Below are 17,279 nucleotides of genomic sequence, written 5' to 3' on the forward strand. Positions count from 1 at the left end.
TTGAGCTGGAAGAATCTTAGAAAAAGAATACTTTACCACCTCCCCCATTCTCTTCACCCTGGGGAACTGTTAAATGAGGAAATTGTGGTTCAAGGAGGAACTTGTCTATATCCTTTCTCAGCTTTCCCTTGGTAATTACCATCTTGATAATATAACGTAATGTATGTATATGTTATCAAATAATATAATATCTTCATCATATATTTATCATCTTCATAATGGTAGCTGTCTAGTGGTAACTTTTTTTTGCTCTTTATTGCCTCCCTCTTTTTTCCCTCTTTGTTGTTTTTTGTCATACGGTTATGATATATGTGTATATATTCTCACTGTAAAGATGTAAACAACACAAAGATTATTGAACAAATCACGAAAGTAACCCTTCCTTCATTCTTACCCTATCCAACCCTCATCTCCTCAGAAGAATACACCATTTTAGTTGATAAATGTTTTTCTGGCTCTTTTTCAATGTTTCTACCTATATGCATGTGTGTATAATGTATATACATACATATATACATACATATTGATATATACATATATAGAGGTATGGTTTTTTAACTTAAATGGAATTGCATTGTGGATATTGTCCTATGACTTGCTTTCAACCAAATTATATGTCTTGGAAATACATACATATATTTAAAAAATATGTTATGTATATGTAACATACTATGTATGTATAATATATATTACATAGATATAATAAGGCCTAGGAAGCAATTGTGTGCAACCTCTAGTACATCTTCCTCTATATCTACTGTACATACATACAACCCATTCTTTTTTTATTTTTTTATTTTTTCAGACGGAATCTTGCTTTGTCGCCCAGACTGGAGTGCAGTGGCACAATCTCCGCTCACTGCAAGCTCCACCTCCTGGGTTCACGCCATTCTCCTGCCTCAGCCTCCCAAGTAGCTGGGAATACAGGCACCTGCCATCACGCCCAGCTATTTTTTTTTTTTTTGTATTTTTAGTACAGATGTGGTTTCACCGTATTAGCCAGGATGGTCTCCATCTCCTGACCTCGTGATCCGCCCACCTCCTCCTCCCAAAGTGCTGGGATTACAGGCGTGAGCCACCGCGCCCAGCCACAACTCATTCTTTATAAAAGTTGCAGAGTAGTCCAAAATATGGATGGACTGTAGCTTAATTACTTATACTCCCATTGATAGACACTTAGGACTTTTCTAATTTTTGTAATTTAAAAATATGCTGCAATTAACAAACATTCTTGTGTATCTTTTTGCTGTATGTATGCATATTTCTTTAGTATGGGTTTTGGAAGAGGAATTACAAAGGAGGCATAGAATATAAATATTTTTATTTTGAAAAACACAGTTGTAATTTAATAACCCACCAAAAGACTCTAACAGTTTAGATTCACATCAACAGTGTAAGAGCATGTCTGTTTTACTACATCCTTACCCCCACTGGTTAATACTTTTAATTAACAATCTTATGGATTAAGAATACTATCATAATGTTGTTTTAATGCATTTTTCCAATTACTAGTGAGATTGAAAGTTAATTCTTTTATTTTATGGATCACTGGCTTTTCTCCTTCTGTGAACTACCTGTTCACATCCTCTGCTTTTCAGCTCTTGAGCTGTTATCTTTTTCTTATTGATTTATATGAGCTCTTTATATATTCAAGATGTTAATCATTTGTATTTTATGTATATGGCAATGATTTTCTTCCAAACCAAAGCTTGTCTTTTATTTATTTATTTATTTATTTTTTGAGACCGAGTCTCGCTCTGTCGCCCAGGCTGGAGTGCAGTGGCGCGATCTCGGCTCACTGCAAGCTCCGCCTCCCGGGTTCACGCCATTCTCCTGCCTCAGCCTCCTGAGTAGCTGGGACTACAGGCGCCCACCACCACACCCGGCTAATTTTTTGTATTTTTAGTAGAGACGGGGTTTCACCGTGTTAGCCAGGATGCTCTATATCTCCTGACCTCGTGATCCGCCCACCTCGGCCTTCCAAAGTGGTCGGATTACAGGCATGAGCCTCCACGCCTGGCCAATGCTTGTCTTTTTATCTCTGTTTATGGCATCTTTCATACTATGGACATTTTTATTTTTTATTTTTATGTTGATTTATTCTTGAATTGTATACATGTTAATTATACCTAAGTTATTGTAATACCCTTAAAGCCAAGTTCTACACATATATTTAATTTGCTTTCCCAATAGGTCTCTGAGGAACACATTTTTTCAAATCACTTTGTTTCATCTTTTTAATGTGATGATCAATTACTAAGGAGTTTGAAATAATCATTTAAACGGAATTCTTCAGAGAAAAACATAAAGACATTTATCGGGTCAGAGCATTGGTCGGTTCACATACTCAGGATCAGTGGCCTGGGTGGGCAGGCACTGGGTAAATGGAGAGCTGCAGGTATTGGAAGAGAGCCCAGTTGGATATGTAGTTTCCAAAGATCATCAAGGCAGACAACCGAAGGGAAACCGTGGGAAACACCTGCTTTGGGCCATCTAAGATGAGATGATAAAGTAAGGAAAGAGTTGAGCCCAACACAGTGATAGCCAATCTGAAAGCAGGCAGAACTGACAAGACCAAACAAGTAGGTGAACTGGCTGCAGGCAGCCAGCCACCACAGGGACAGCGTGTACTCCAGGGACAAGCTCAAGGCTACAGGTAGTTCAAGGCTACTAGGGTGAGAAGAGCAGGAACTGAGTTCTATACCAGTGCTTCTCAAAACTAATGTGCATCCTAATCACCTGGAAATCTTGTAAAAAATGTAGATTCTGATTCAGTGAGTCTGAAGCAGGGCTTAAGATACTACATGCTTAACAAGAGCCTAGTTGATGCTGACACTGCTGGTCCCTGGAGCTCTCTTTGAGTAGCAGGCTTCTGGAAGGCTTGTGTCACTAAGCACAGAGAAGCGTCACTTATCAAATCTGCACCAAAACAGGAAAACTAATGTGAAGAATAATGTGATGCACACGTCAGAGCATGAGGCAGTTGCTTTGTCCCTGAGGTTGCGCTCCAGATGGCCTCCTAAGATGCGACAGGCTGATCTTGTGCGTGGGGGTCCCGGAGGCTTGGGCCACAGGAGAGACAGGACCTCAGAGGCTGGGTGACAGGCAGAGACAGAACAGTGACATCCTGCTGCTTTTGAATTTGCACATTCTGTAGAATAATAACAGCAGTAAACTGTTACACAATATCTATTCTCAGCATCTTGAAGCCCTTTCACATATTGTTACTTCCATTAATGGGGCCCTTTGCTGCTATTTCTACTTTTCTCTTCAGCTATCAACAATATGGCTTTCCACACCTCCATCAGACAGTGGCCAGATGAAATAAAATGTGCCAGAATGAAAACTTGTTCATTTGTCTACTTTTTGCCAAGACTAGACAGGCAGGAAATTGAATGTATTTTTACAGAAAAGGTTTTCAAAACTTTTTCCCCTCTGTGGCTCATTTAGGTAAATTAAAAGGCATAAGACCCATCTAAAACATGGGTTCCCGCTTTTTATTAGAGAAAGAACATCTTTAAAAAAATATATAAAATAATAAAAAGGAAAGACAAAGATAATGAAGGTTGTACATGGTACCAAATTTTTATATCCCATAATAACACACGAGTAGATCACTACTAAGTAGGTTTTAGTGACATAGAGGAAACATTAAAATCTACAGAAATTTGCATTATTTTCTTTTGAAAAGGATCATTTCACAGCCTTTCAGGGGGAACCCATTGCCCACAGGAACTCATGCATTCCATGCTTTGAGGATCACTAGGTCTAAGAAGCCTTCCTTGGAGGTTCCAGCCTCCCACCCTTATTTTAATAAAAGAAGCTCCACTTTTATCTGTTTCTATGTCAGACTACCACACAACATATGGCTTAAAGAAAGGTTTCCAGGGCTAAAGCAGACTTTGAGGATTACTAATTCCGAGTTAAATTTCTGTGTATTATCTCTGGATTTGACTTATTCACACTGGACTATCACTCATAAATATACATAATACAGAGTTAACTATTTAAATTTATAAAGAAAGTATTTTCCTTTTTTATGAGTAAAACATGCTGCCAACAACTTGGACCACATACTGATCCATAAATACTGACAGCTTTGTAATTGGAAATAATAAATACACACTAATGAAGCATCTCAAAAGGGAAGAGCCACAGGTAATCTGAGTGATTAGGCATTCATGTTAGGTTAGGCTTTGATCATTGTTTTTAATCACAATTTCATTGCAGTGCATCTATAAATCCATGTCCAGAAGTATGAAGTGGTTCTATAGTAAGAATAAGATGCTACAGATAATGCGACTAAATAAGACACTATAGGTAATGACACAGATTCAAGTCTTATTGTTGATGAGAAGAGGTCAATAATGGATGATATAATATACTACAGCAATGAGAATTATTGAATGTTTTCCAGACTCACTTGTATAATTGGCCATAACAGCAAACAAAAAACAGGTTCTGATAGCAAAATGATATACAGTACTAACAAAGGTGAATCTTGAGGTGAACCTTCTCTTTATAAGTTTAAATAGTTTACCCCCGACCTTTTCCCATAGTAGAACAGCCTAAAAAGTATCTTTCGGTAGAATGCTAGTGCTTATGAGGTTTTCTTAAGATATCATTTTTCAATTAAAATTTATTTCACAAAAGACTCACATCCTTGCCAGCCTTCAGGGTGAGAGTTGATTCAGGCTGTGTCCAACGGCAACGATGAGTGAACTTCTCACCCTCAGAATCACATGAGCATTCCTGAGATGTTTTATCAGAGTGATACCAACTTCATTATTAGAATACTGAGTCCCTATTTCCTATATTCAATGTCCTTTCAAGCCCTAACTTTGTCCGGGTTGAAGGCAAAGATCCAAATAATCACATTTGTCTTTGATAACTGAAACTGGGAGAACTGGGACTGTCTCAAGAGTTCTACGTGACTGTAGGTTGCAAGTACTGTGGTTGCATCTCCAAATATTAACCAATCCCAGTGACAATTCAATGGGGTCTCCTGAACCATGATCCTCATGTCTCCAGTGAAGGAAATGTGCAAAGGGGATTCAAAAATCCCTTTTGGAGGAATAGGAAACTTCTGCTTTCCTTCGTTTCATAACATTTGCGATGGAACAAAGGCTTTTTTAGAATGGAGCAACCAGATCCTTTTTTGGGGGAATCAGCTTAAATGTCCATTCTTCTCATACTACTTTTATCTATGTGATCCTATTCTTTTCTGTTGTGGATTGAATCATGTCCCTCAAAAAGATAATAAATTCAAGTTCTAATCTGAGGTCCTGTGGACGCGACCTTATTCAGTATTAGAATTTTTGCAGAAGTTACAATGAGGTCATACTGAGTTAGAGTGTGCTCTAAATTCAATGTGGAGAAATTTGGACACAGAGGCAGACACACAGGGAGAACCCCATGTGACAATGGAGGAAGAGGATGCATTTATGCTGCCACAAGCCAAGGAACACCAAGGATTGTCAGCAGCCACCAGAAGCTAGGATAAAGACATGGCACATCACTCCCTCTGAGCCCCCAAAAGGAGCCAAGACTGCTAATACTCTGATCTCGGACTTCTGGCCTGAACAGTGAGAGAATAAGTTTCTGTTGTTTCAAGCTACCCAGCTTGTGGTATTTTGTTACAGGAGCACAAGGAATCAAGTACATTTTCTTTCTCAGCACTTGTGATAATTTGATTTTTTCTTTACTTAGTGGTCGTTTCACACCTATGTCCCCATCAGACTGTAAGCTTAAAGAGACCTGGATCTGGTCTGTCTTCACCACTGTTGATTCATTACCAGCACAGTGCCTGGCCCATGGTCACTGAATAAACCTTTGTTGAGAGAATGAATGTGCTTAACCAGAAGTACTATTGACCTATTAGGCCAAGTTCAAGGTGCCTAACAGCTCAGCTGTGAAGGATACCTCTCCTTTCAGTCCTCTGTTACATATGTCCCTGATAGATGTGTTATTTGTGTCTCCTCCTGGCCCTCAAGTTTGTTTGAGGGCAGGACCCTTTTTCGTACATCTGTAGAGCTTCGTAGTACCTAAATACTACTTTGCATATATAATAAAGTTTCAATAAATATTCATTAAATAAAGAAATAAATGAAATGACTAAGTTTTCTAAGATGTTACAACTAGATTGAAGATATTTAGCTCATTATTTAACAATAAAACTATGGTTAATTATGGTGTCCTGTGTGAAAATGGTTATAGTTTGTTTTTTAATTAATATAAGCATGTATGTGCATTATCAGTATACACAATTTGTGGTATGAGTGTTTTGCTTCCCTGCACACAGACCACGGAAATCCTGAGAAACAAACTGCCACCCCAGAGCAAGTGCCTAACACAGAGACTTTTAATCCTTAAAGTTTTTCTATAACTAAGCAATGTTTTTTCAAATGCAATAACACTGATATGCAGACATATTGATTGTCCACTCACAAAGCCATTCCTCAATATCATTACAACATGCCTCTTTGAATGTCATTAAAAACAGATGTCTCATTTTTCTAGGACAAGTTGGCTGAAGTTCTGCTTGAAAACTGGTAGTAGAAAATACAATTTCTCAACCCCCTTTGGCCTTTTAATTCTGTTCTACAACCTTGCCAGTTCACTTTCAAAGTCAAGGGATGCATCTTGCAAAACCACGACATCTTTTGAGTAACTCCTTCTGTTCTTAACACATATTCCCAGGAGCTTAATAAATATTGTTTTTGCAACTTGTTTAGTGGCAAAATAATGAGTCCTTGGTGTATGCTTATCCTCTGCTTTGCTATTAGAGAAGATATATTCAGACTGCTTTAAACAAAACTCAATTCAAGGGCAGGGAACAGTCCTAAAACCTGTTAAAATTCAAATACTTGGTCACTGTATGTGCAGCATGTGTGTTCTAGAAAGTCCTATTATTTTAAAATATAAATTGAATCTTGTTGAGAAATTAATGTCATATATTAATAACTGAAATGCTGCCAAGTTTACAAAGAGCCCTCAATGAAACTGTGACCTTGTATAGACAAGGGCCTGTGGAGGGACATTTTTAAACCATCTCTTTTTTTATTTCCTCATGAGATCTACAATGTAAGTGCATTAAAGTTGATGAATGAATTGCAGTGCAACTTTTCCTGCCTCTTTTGCCTTTCATTTGTCTATATTTCAAGCTTCACTGAAGTGATAGATTTTGGGCTTTACCACATTGTCCTCTGATTGCTTCCCTCTGCTCCTCCTTTTCCTAGTGAATCTTTGTTTTACTGGTGGAAAAATCTACATCTTTGTATCTTGGCATTTTACTTTCACATTATCTCATAGATTTTATTTCAAGTTGCTATAAAGTTATCAACTTTTATTTTTAACTAATATTATTTTTAACAATTAGAAAATTGTTGACCAGGTAATTCCAGCACTTTGGGAAGCTGAAGCGGGAGGATCACGTGAGCCCAGGAGCTCGAGACCAGCCTGGGCAATGCAAGGAGACTGTCTCTACAAAATATAAAAATACATTAGCCAGGTTTGGCGGTGCATGCCTGGGGTCCAGCTATTCAGGAAGCTGAGGTGGGAGGATCACTTGAGCTGGAGAGGTTGAGGCTGCAGTGAGCAGTGATCGCACCACTGTACTCCAGTCTGGGTGACAGAGGGAGACCCTATCTCGAAAAAAAGGAAAAGAAAAGGATTTTGCTGGCAAGATGGCTGAATAGGAATAGCTCCGTTCTGCAGCTCCCAGTGAGATCAGTGCAGAAGGCAGGTGATTTCTGCATTTCCAACAGAGGTACCTGGTTCATCTCACTGGGACTGGTTGGATGGTGGGTGCAGCCCATGGAGGGTGAGCAGAAGTAGGGTGGGGCGTTGCCTCACTCAGGAAGTGCAAGGGGTCCCTCTTCTAGCCAAGTGAAGCCGTCAGGGACTGTGCCATAAGAACAGTGCACTCTGGTCCAGACTTTTCCCACAGTCTTTGCAACCCACAGACCAGGAGATAACAAGCGGTGCCTATGCCACCAGGGCCCGGGGTTTCAAGCACAAAACTGGGCGGCCATTTGGGCAGACATCAAGCTAACTGCAGGAGTTTTTAATTTTCATACCCCAGTGGTGCCTGGAACGCCAGTGAGACAGAACTGTTCACTCCCCTGGATAGGGGGCAGAATCCAGGGAGCCAAGTGGTCTGGCTTGGCGGGTCCCACACCCACGGCGCCCAGCAAGCTAAGATCCACTGGCTTGAAACTCTCGCTGCCAGCAGGGCAGTCTGAGGTCCACCTGAGACGCCCCGGCTTGGTGTGGGGAGGGGCATCCGCCATTGCTGAGGCTTGAGTAGGCGGTTTTACCCTCACGGTGTAAACAAAGCTGCCTGGAAGGTCCAGCTGGGCACAGCCCACCACAGCTCACCAAGGCCGCTGTGGCCAGAGTGCCCCTCTGGATTCCTCCTCTCTGGGCAAGGCATCTCTGAAAAAAAGGCAGCAGCGCCAGTCAGGGACTTATAGATAAAAACCCCATCACCCTGGGACAGAGCACCTCAGGGAAGGAGTGGCTGTGGGTGCAGTTTCAGCAGATTTAAACGTTCCTGGCTGACAGCTCTGAGAAAGCAACAGATCTCCCAGCACAGCGTTCAAGCTCTGTTAAAGATCAGACTGCCTCCTCAAGTGGGTCCCTGACTCCCATGTCTCCTGATTGAGAGACACCTCCCAGTAGGGGCTGACAAACACCTCATAAAGGAGAGCTCCAGCTGGCATCTGGCAGGTGCCCCTCTGAGACGAAGCTTCCATTGGAAGGAACAGGCAGCAATCTTTGCTGTTCTGCAGTCTCAGCTGATGACACCCAGTCAAACAGGACCTGGAGTGGACCTCCAGCAAACTCCAGCAGACCTGCAGCAGAGGGGCCTGACCATTAGAAGGAAAATTAACAAATAGAAAGGAATAGCATCAACATCAACAAAAAGGACGTCCACTCAGAGACCCCATCCAAAGGTCACCAACATCAAAGACCAAAGGTAGATAAATCCACAAAGATGGGGAGAAACCAGTGCAAAAACTCTGAAAATTCCAAAAACCAGAACGCCTCTTCTCCTCCAAAGAATCACCACTCCTCACTAGCAAGGTAACAAAACTGGACAGAGAATGAGTTTGACAAATTGACAGAATTAGTGTTCAGAAGGTGGGTAATAACAAACTCCTCCAAGCTAACGGAGCATGTTCTAACCCATGCAAGGAAGCTAAGAGCCTTGAAAAAAGTTAGAGCAATTGCTAACTTTAGTTAGCAGTTTAGAGAAAAACATAAATGACCTGATGGAGCTGAAAAACACAGCACGAGAACTTCGTGAAGCATACACAAGTATCAATAGCCAAATCGATCCCGTGGAAGAAAGGATATCAGAGATTAAAGATCAACTTAATGAAATAAGTTGAGAAGACAAGATTAGAGAAAAAAGAATGAAAAGGAATGAACAAAGCCTCCAAGCAATATAGGACTATGTGAAAAGACCAAATCTATGTTTGACAGGTGTACCAGAAAGTGACGAGGAGCATGGAACCAAGCTGGAAAACATTCTTCAGGATATTATCCAGGAGAACTTCCCCAACCTAGCAAAACAGGCCAACATTTAAATTCAAGAAATACAGAGATCACCACAAAGATACTCCTCGAGAAGACCAACCCCAAGACACATAATCGTCAGATTCACCAAGGTTGAAATGAAGAAAAAAATGTTAAGGGCAGCCAGAGAGAAAGGTCCGGTTACCCACAAAGGAAGCCCATCAGACTAACAGCAGATCTCTCTGCAGAAACCCTACAAGCCAGAAGAGAGTGGGGGCCAATATTCAACATTTTTAAAGAAAAGAATTTTCAACCCAGAATTTCATGTCCAGCCAAACTAAGCTTCATAAGTGAAGGAGAAATAAAATCCTTTACAGACAACCAAATGCTGAGAGATTTTGTCAACAGCAGGCCTGCCTTACGAGAGCTCCTGAAGGAAGCACTAAACATGGAAAGGAACAATCGGTACCAGCCACTGCAAAAGCACACCAAATTTTAAAGTCCATTGACACTATGAAAAAACTGCATCAACTAACAGGCAAAATAACCAGCTGGCATCATAATGACAGGATCAAATTAACCTTAATTAAATTAACCTTAAATGTAAACGGGCTAAATGCCCCAATTAAAAGACACAGACTGGCCACCTGTAGAAAGCGTAAAGACCCATCAGTGTGCTATATTCAGGAGACCCATCTCACATGCAAAGACACACATAGGCTCCAAATAAAGGGATGGAGGAATATTTACTAAGCAAATGGAAAGCAAAGAAAACAAAAAGCAGGGGTTGCAATCCTAGTCTCTGATAAAACAGACTTTAAACCAACAAAGATCAAAATAGACAAAGAAGGGCATTACATAATGGTAAAGGGATCAATGCAACAAGAAGAGCTAACTATCCTAAATATATATGCACCCAATACAGGAGCACCCAGATTCATAAAGCAAGTTCTTAGAGACCTACAAAGAGACTTAGACTCCCACACAATAATAGTGGGAGACTTTAACACTCCACTGTCAATATTAGACAGATCAATGAGACAGGAAATTAACAAGGATACTCGGGACTTGAACTCAGTTCTGGACCAAGTGGTCCTAATAGATACCTACAGAACTCTCCACCCCAAATCAACAGAATATACATTCTTCTCAGCACCACATCGCACTTATTCTAAAATTCACCACATAGTTGGAAGTAAAACACTCCTCAGCAAATGCAAAAGAATGGAAATCGTAACAGTCTCTTAGACCCACAGTGCAGTCAAATTAGAACTCAGGATTAAGAAACTCACTCAAAACCGCACAACTACATGGAAACTGAACCTGTTCCTGAATGACTACTGGATAAATAATGAAATGAAGGGCAAAATAAAGAAGTTCTTTGAAACCAATGACAACAAACACACAACATACCAGAATCTCTGGGACACATTTAAAGCAGTGTGTAGAGGGAAATTTATAGCACTAGATGCCCAAAAAAGAAAGCAGAAAAGATCTAAAATCGACACCCTAGCATCACAATGAAAAGAACTAGAGAAGCAAGAGCAAACAAATTCAAAAGCTAGCAGAAGACAATAAATAACTAAGATCAGAGCAGAACTGAAGAGGAGAGAGACATGAAAAACCCTTCAAAAAAATCAGTGAATCCAGGAGCTGGTTTTTTGAAGAGATTGACAAAATAGATAGACCACTAGCCAGACAATAAAGAAGGAGAGAAGAATCAAATACATGCAATAAAAAATGATAAAAGGGGTACCACCACTGATCCCACAGAAATACAAACTACCATCAGAGAGAATACTATAAACAACTCTACACAAATAAACTAGAAAATCTAGAAGAAATGGATAAATTCCTGGACACATACACCCTCCCAAGTCTAAACCAGGAAGAAGTTGAATCCCTGAATAGACCAATAACAAGTTCTGAAATTCAGGTGGTAATTAATAGCCTACCAACCAAAAAAAGTCCAGGACCAGACAGATTCACAGCCGAATTCTATCAGAGGTACAAAGAGGAGCTGGTACCATTCCTTCTGAAACTATTCCAACAGAAAAAGAGGGAATCCTCCCTAACTGATTGTATGAGGCCAGCATCATCCTGATACCAAAACCTGGCAGAGACACAACAAAAAAAAGAAAATTTCAGTCCAATATCCCTGATGAACTTTGATACGAAAATCCTCAATAAAATACTGGCAAGCGGAATCCAGCAGCGCATCCAAAAGCTTATCCGCCAGGATCAAGTCGGCTTCATCTCTGGGATGCAAGGCTGGTTCAACATACGCAAATCAATAAACCATCATTCTCAGCAAATTATCACAAGAACAGAAAACCAAACACCGCATGTTCTCACTCATAAGACGGAGTTGAACAATGAGAACACATGGACCCAAGGAGGGGAACGTCACATACTGCGGCCTGTCGGGGGATTGGGGGTTGAGGGAGTGATAGCATTAGGAGAAATACCTAATGTAGGTAACAGGTTGATGGGTGCAGCAAACCACAATGCGATGTGTATACCTACCTAACAAACCTGCACGTTCTGCACATGCGCCCCAGAACTTAAAGTATAATAATAAAAGGCGCTGCCTCAGGATGTAAAGTGTAACAAGGGGGCTGGGGTGGGCAGCGTGGGCCTCTGAGACCTTTGGTTGCCCGTGTCCGCAGCTCGCCCCGCAGCCGGCTCCACAATGGTCCGCTCCGTTTGCCACGTGCGGATTCGGGTTCCAGACTGAAGGCTGCGTGTTCTCTGCCGCCCACAGGCCAAGTTTATTGTGGCAACCGCCGGAGCAGCCTTCCCCGCTATGGAGGAGCCTGGGGCTAGCCCTCAGCGGTATTTGGGGCTGGTCCTGGGGGAGCTAAGCAGGGTTGTGGCAGCACTGCCTGAAAGTGTGAGACCAGACTCTAATCCTTATGGTTTTCCATGGGAGTTGGTGATATGTGCAGCTGTACATGGATTTTTTGCCGTTCTCTTTTTTTGTGTGGAGAAGTTTTAGATCGGTTAGGAGTCGGCTTTATGTGGGAAGAGAAAAAAAGCTTGCTGTAATGCTTTCTGGACTAATTGAAGAAAAGCATAAACTACTTGAAAAATTTAGCCATGTTCAAAAAGAGTATGAAGGCTATGAAGTAGAGTCATCTTTAAAGAATGCCAGCATGCCAGCAACTTGAGGATGAAATACTCTGTCTAGAAAAAGAGTTAAAATAAGAGAAATCTAAACATTCTGAACAAGGTGAATTGATGGTGGATATTTGCAAAAGGATACAGTCTCTAGAAGATGAGTCAAAATCCCTCAAATGACAAGTAGCTGAAGCCAAAATGAACTTGACGATATTTCAAATGAATGAAGAACGACTGAAGATAGCAATAAAAGATGCTTTGAATGAAAATTCTCAACTTCAGGAAAACGAGAAACAGCTTTTGCAAGAAGCTGAGGTATGGAAAGAACAAGTGAGTGAACTTAATAAACAGAAAATAACATTTGAAGACTCCAAAGTACACGCAGAACAAGTTCTAAATGATAAAGAAAATCACATCAAGACTCTGAACGCTTGCTAAAAATGAAAGATCAGGCTGCTATGCTTGGAGAAGACATAACGGATGATGGTAACTTGGAATTAGAAATGAACAGTGAATCGGAAAATGGTGCTTACTTAGATAATCCTCCAAAAGGAGCTCTGAAGAAACTGATTTATGCTGCTAAGTTAAATGCTTCTTTAAAAACCTTAGAAGGAGAAAGAAACCAAATTTATAGTCAGTTATCTGAAGTTGATAAAACAAAGGAAGAGCTTACAGAGCATATTAAAAATCTTCAGACTGAACAAGCATCTTTGCAGTCAGAAAACATACATTTTGAAAGTGAGAATCAGAAGCTTCAACAAAAACTTAAAGTAATGATTGAATTTTATCAAGAAAATGAAATGAAACTCCAGAGGAAATTAACAGTAGATGAAAATTACCGGTTAGAGAAGGAAGAAAAACTTTCTAAAGTACACGAAAAGATTAACCATGCCACTGAAGAGTTGGAGACCTATAGAAAGTGAGCCAAAGATCTTGAAGAAGAGTTGGCGAGAACTATTCATTCTTATCAAGGATGGATTATTTCCCACGAGAAGAAAGCACATAATAATTGGTTGGCAGCTTGGACTGCTGAAAGAAACCTCAATGATTTAAGGAAAGAAAGTGCTCACAACAGACAAAAATTAACTGAAGCAGAGTTTAAATTTGAACTTTTAGAAAAAGATCCTTATGCACTTCATGTTCCAAATACAGCATTTGGCAGAGAGCATTCCCCATATGGTCCCTCACCATTGGGTCGGCCTTTATCCTAAACAAGAGCTTTTCTCTATCCTCCAACTTTGTTGGAGGGCCCACTGAGACTCTCATCTTTGCTAATAGGAGGAGGAGGAGGAAGAGGCTCAAGAGGTCCAGGGAATCCTCTGGACCATCAGATTACCAATGAAAGAGGAGAATCAAAATGTGACAGGTTAACCAGTCCTCACAGGGCTTCTTCTGACACTGGGTCCCTGTCACCTCCATGGGAACAGGACCGTAGGATGATGTTTCTTCCACCAGGACAATCATATCCTGATTCAGCTCTTCCTCCACAAAGGCAAGACAGGTTTTATTCTAATTCTGGCACACTGTCTGGACCAGCAGAACTCAGAAGGTTTAATATGACTTCTTTGGATAAAGTGGATGGGTCAATGCTTTCAGAAATGGAATCCAGTAGAAATGATACCGAAGATGACCTTGGTAATTTAAGTGTGCCTGATTCATCTCTCCCCGCTGAAAATGAAGCTACTGGCCCTGACTTTTCTCCTCCACCTCTTGCTCCAATCAGAGGTCCATCGTTTCCGGGGGATACAAGGGGCCTGTTCATGAGAAGAGGACCTCCTTCCCCCCACCTCCTCCAGGAACCATGTTTGGAGCTTCTCAAGATTATTTTCCACCAAGGGATTTCCCAGATCCACCACATGCTCCATTTGCAATGAGAAATGTCTATCCAGCGAGGGGTTTCCTCCTTACCTTCCCCCAAAACCTGGATTTTTCCCCATAAACCCCACATTCTGAAGGTAGAAGTGAGTTCCCTGCAGGGCTGATTCTGCCTTCAAATGAGCCTGCTACTGAACATCCAGAACCACAGCAAGAAACCTGACAATATTTGTGCTCTCTTCAAAAGTAATTTTGACTGATCTCATTTTCAGTTTAAGTAACTGCTGTTACTTAAGTGATTACACTTTTGCTCACACTGAAGCTTAATGGAATTATAATTCTCAGGGTAGTGTTTTCTAAATAAAGATGATTTAAATATGAATCTTATGAGTAAATTATTTCCATTTTATGTTATTCTGGATAGTATAACTATTTTAATTTGATAAACTAATCCACGATTATATAAACAATAATGGGAGTTTTATATATGTAATCTTGCAGGTAGGGAGGCTTTAAATTATAAAGGTTGTGTCTTTATGCCAAGAACTGTATTAACTGTGGTTGTAGACAAATGTGAAAGTAATTTTATGCTTAATTAAATAAATTTTAGTTGATTTTTTTTTAAAAGAAAATGGTTAATCTATCATTTAGATGCATCATCAGTTGTTTAACCATTCTCTCTTACTGAACATTGGGTTGTTTAAAAGTGTTGTTATTTTTGAATCATGGTTCAGTGAACAATTTTGGACACATAACTTTTTTTCTGATGAGTTATTTCCTAAGGATCCAGCTCAGAAACTCAGCACATAAACCTAATAAGAAAAAAACAATTTGAAGTGGCTAATCTTTTATCCCAATAAAAATGTTGTATTTATGTTTGGATTTAGATGCCTTTCAGTGGTCATACCTTCACCTAACTTTTATGGATTCTACTTTTAACATGTAGAGTGACTGTTTAAATCACCTAAACTCACTGAGTTTTAAGTTCCTTTTTATTCAACAAGACTGGATTGTACCTTCCAGCTCCTCAAACTTAGTTACCAACCACCATCCTAGAGAAGTGAATTCACATGAGGCCTATCCAGAAGAACAATCTCCCTTTCAGTGTCCTCATGCATGCAGTGACCAGAGACCAACCTTGATAAATTATGGGAAAAGTACAGCACATTCTGGAAGAGCCATGAAAGATCCAGATCATCTGGTGCTGGATAAGAATATTAATGGACAGGCTGGGCGCGGTGGCTCACGCCTGTAATCCTAGCACTTTGGGAGGCCAAGGCGGGCGGAACATGAGGTCAGGAGATCGAGACCATCCTGGCTAACATGGTGAAACTCCGTCTCTACTGAAAATACAAAAAATTAGCCGGGCATGGTGGCGGGAGCCTGTAGTCCCAGCTACACGAGAGGCTGAGGCAGGAGAATGGCGTGAACCCGGAAGGCGGAGCTTGTAGTGAGCCCAGATGGCGCCATTGCACTTCAGCCTGGGCGACAGACAGAGTGAGACTCCGTCTCAAAAAAAAAAAAAAGAATATTAATGGACAAAAAGATTAATGAAAGAACATATTGAAGCATCCAATTACCTGGTGTCTGCTCACATGAGGAATCAGTGAGATAGGTCAGTTAGCAGTCAAGATTTATAAAAGAGACGATGGCCTTGGGAGGGGCTGCCCTACTCGGCTTTTTAATGGCTAGAAGCTATTAAGGGCTAAGCCAGAACCCTTCAGTATGGTTCAGTGAGGATCCCAATTTGGGGTCCAAAAGTAAATGACAACTCCCAGGAACCATTAAGAATAAAAATGATGGAGCATTACTGAGAATTTATGTTATCTAAGTCTGAGGAAAATTAATGTTAAGGAAGCTTTGCAAAAGTCTAATATTTACACCAAATTCTAGGGCACCATGCTCTAAGACAAAGCACTCTGGTCCTGCCCCTCTCCTTTCCTCATGTTTTTTGGTTATTGGGATCCATAAGGGTCAATGTTATTCTTAAAATACAGAGCATCCTGGAAACTAAAAAAGTGGAAGATATTCAAATTCTAATGAATGTACTGGCAGTATTGTAGATCATGGAGTATAACATAAAGACAAGAATCCCTAGCCTCTTCCACCATACTTTACTGAAGACCTTATTGCAGGACATGGGATGTAATGGTAAGGAGAAAGGATAGAATTTTGAGAAGTCTGGGAAGACAATGTATGATAACATCTGGAGAAGCTCTGCATAAGTTACTTTTGTTCAGGCTTAAGAAAAATTCTAGCTTGCCCCTGCACTGTCATCAGGTATCATGAAAGTAAATAAAACCTTTAAAGATTCTTCAAGCCAGACAGACTTCTGTCTTCTCTATACTATCCTGTGAGCCTAAACTCTTAACAGTTACTACGTATAATTTCCCTACATTTGCTACTAGTATTTTATCATACACAATATTACACTCAATATTTCAAAAGTGGATGATTCATTTCCCAAAGAGACTGCAAAATTCATGAGTTAAGATTTGAGAATACTATTTTAGACAAGATTTAGTCAGATTTTAGAGAGTTAGAAACCTGTAACAATTCTCTAACAATATTGCTTCTCCTTTTGTGTATTAAGGAATTTTTGTCTATCAAAGATAGTACGAGGTAGACCAGAAAATAACTTGCCTTCAAAATATCTGGAATGTAAAATGGCAACAGTAGTATTTGGGGACTTCGTAGGGCATGGCCAATATACACCCATTCTTAGAGGTACTGATGATATAATGTATAAGACAAAATCAAGTGGTCTCCATCACCATATAATGTTTAAAATGGCAAAGAGGGAGCAGAACAAACACCCTTTG

The 17,279-nt window shown here is 40.3% G+C and overlaps 1 protein-coding gene and 1 pseudogene across 4 annotated transcripts in view; both read left to right on the plus strand.

Moving 5' to 3' along the window:
- The window catches only part of C9orf72 (C9orf72-SMCR8 complex subunit), a 144,671-nt gene that overhangs the window by 68,138 nt on the left and 59,254 nt on the right, over positions 1-17,279 (plus strand). The window lies entirely within an intron of this gene.
- LOC129135924 (melanoma inhibitory activity protein 2-like) lies at positions 672-14,976 on the plus strand (annotated as a pseudogene).

Source organism: Pan troglodytes, chromosome 11, assembly GCF_028858775.2.
Source record: "Pan troglodytes isolate AG18354 chromosome 11, NHGRI_mPanTro3-v2.0_pri, whole genome shotgun sequence".
NCBI lineage: Eukaryota > Metazoa > Chordata > Mammalia > Primates > Hominidae > Pan > Pan troglodytes.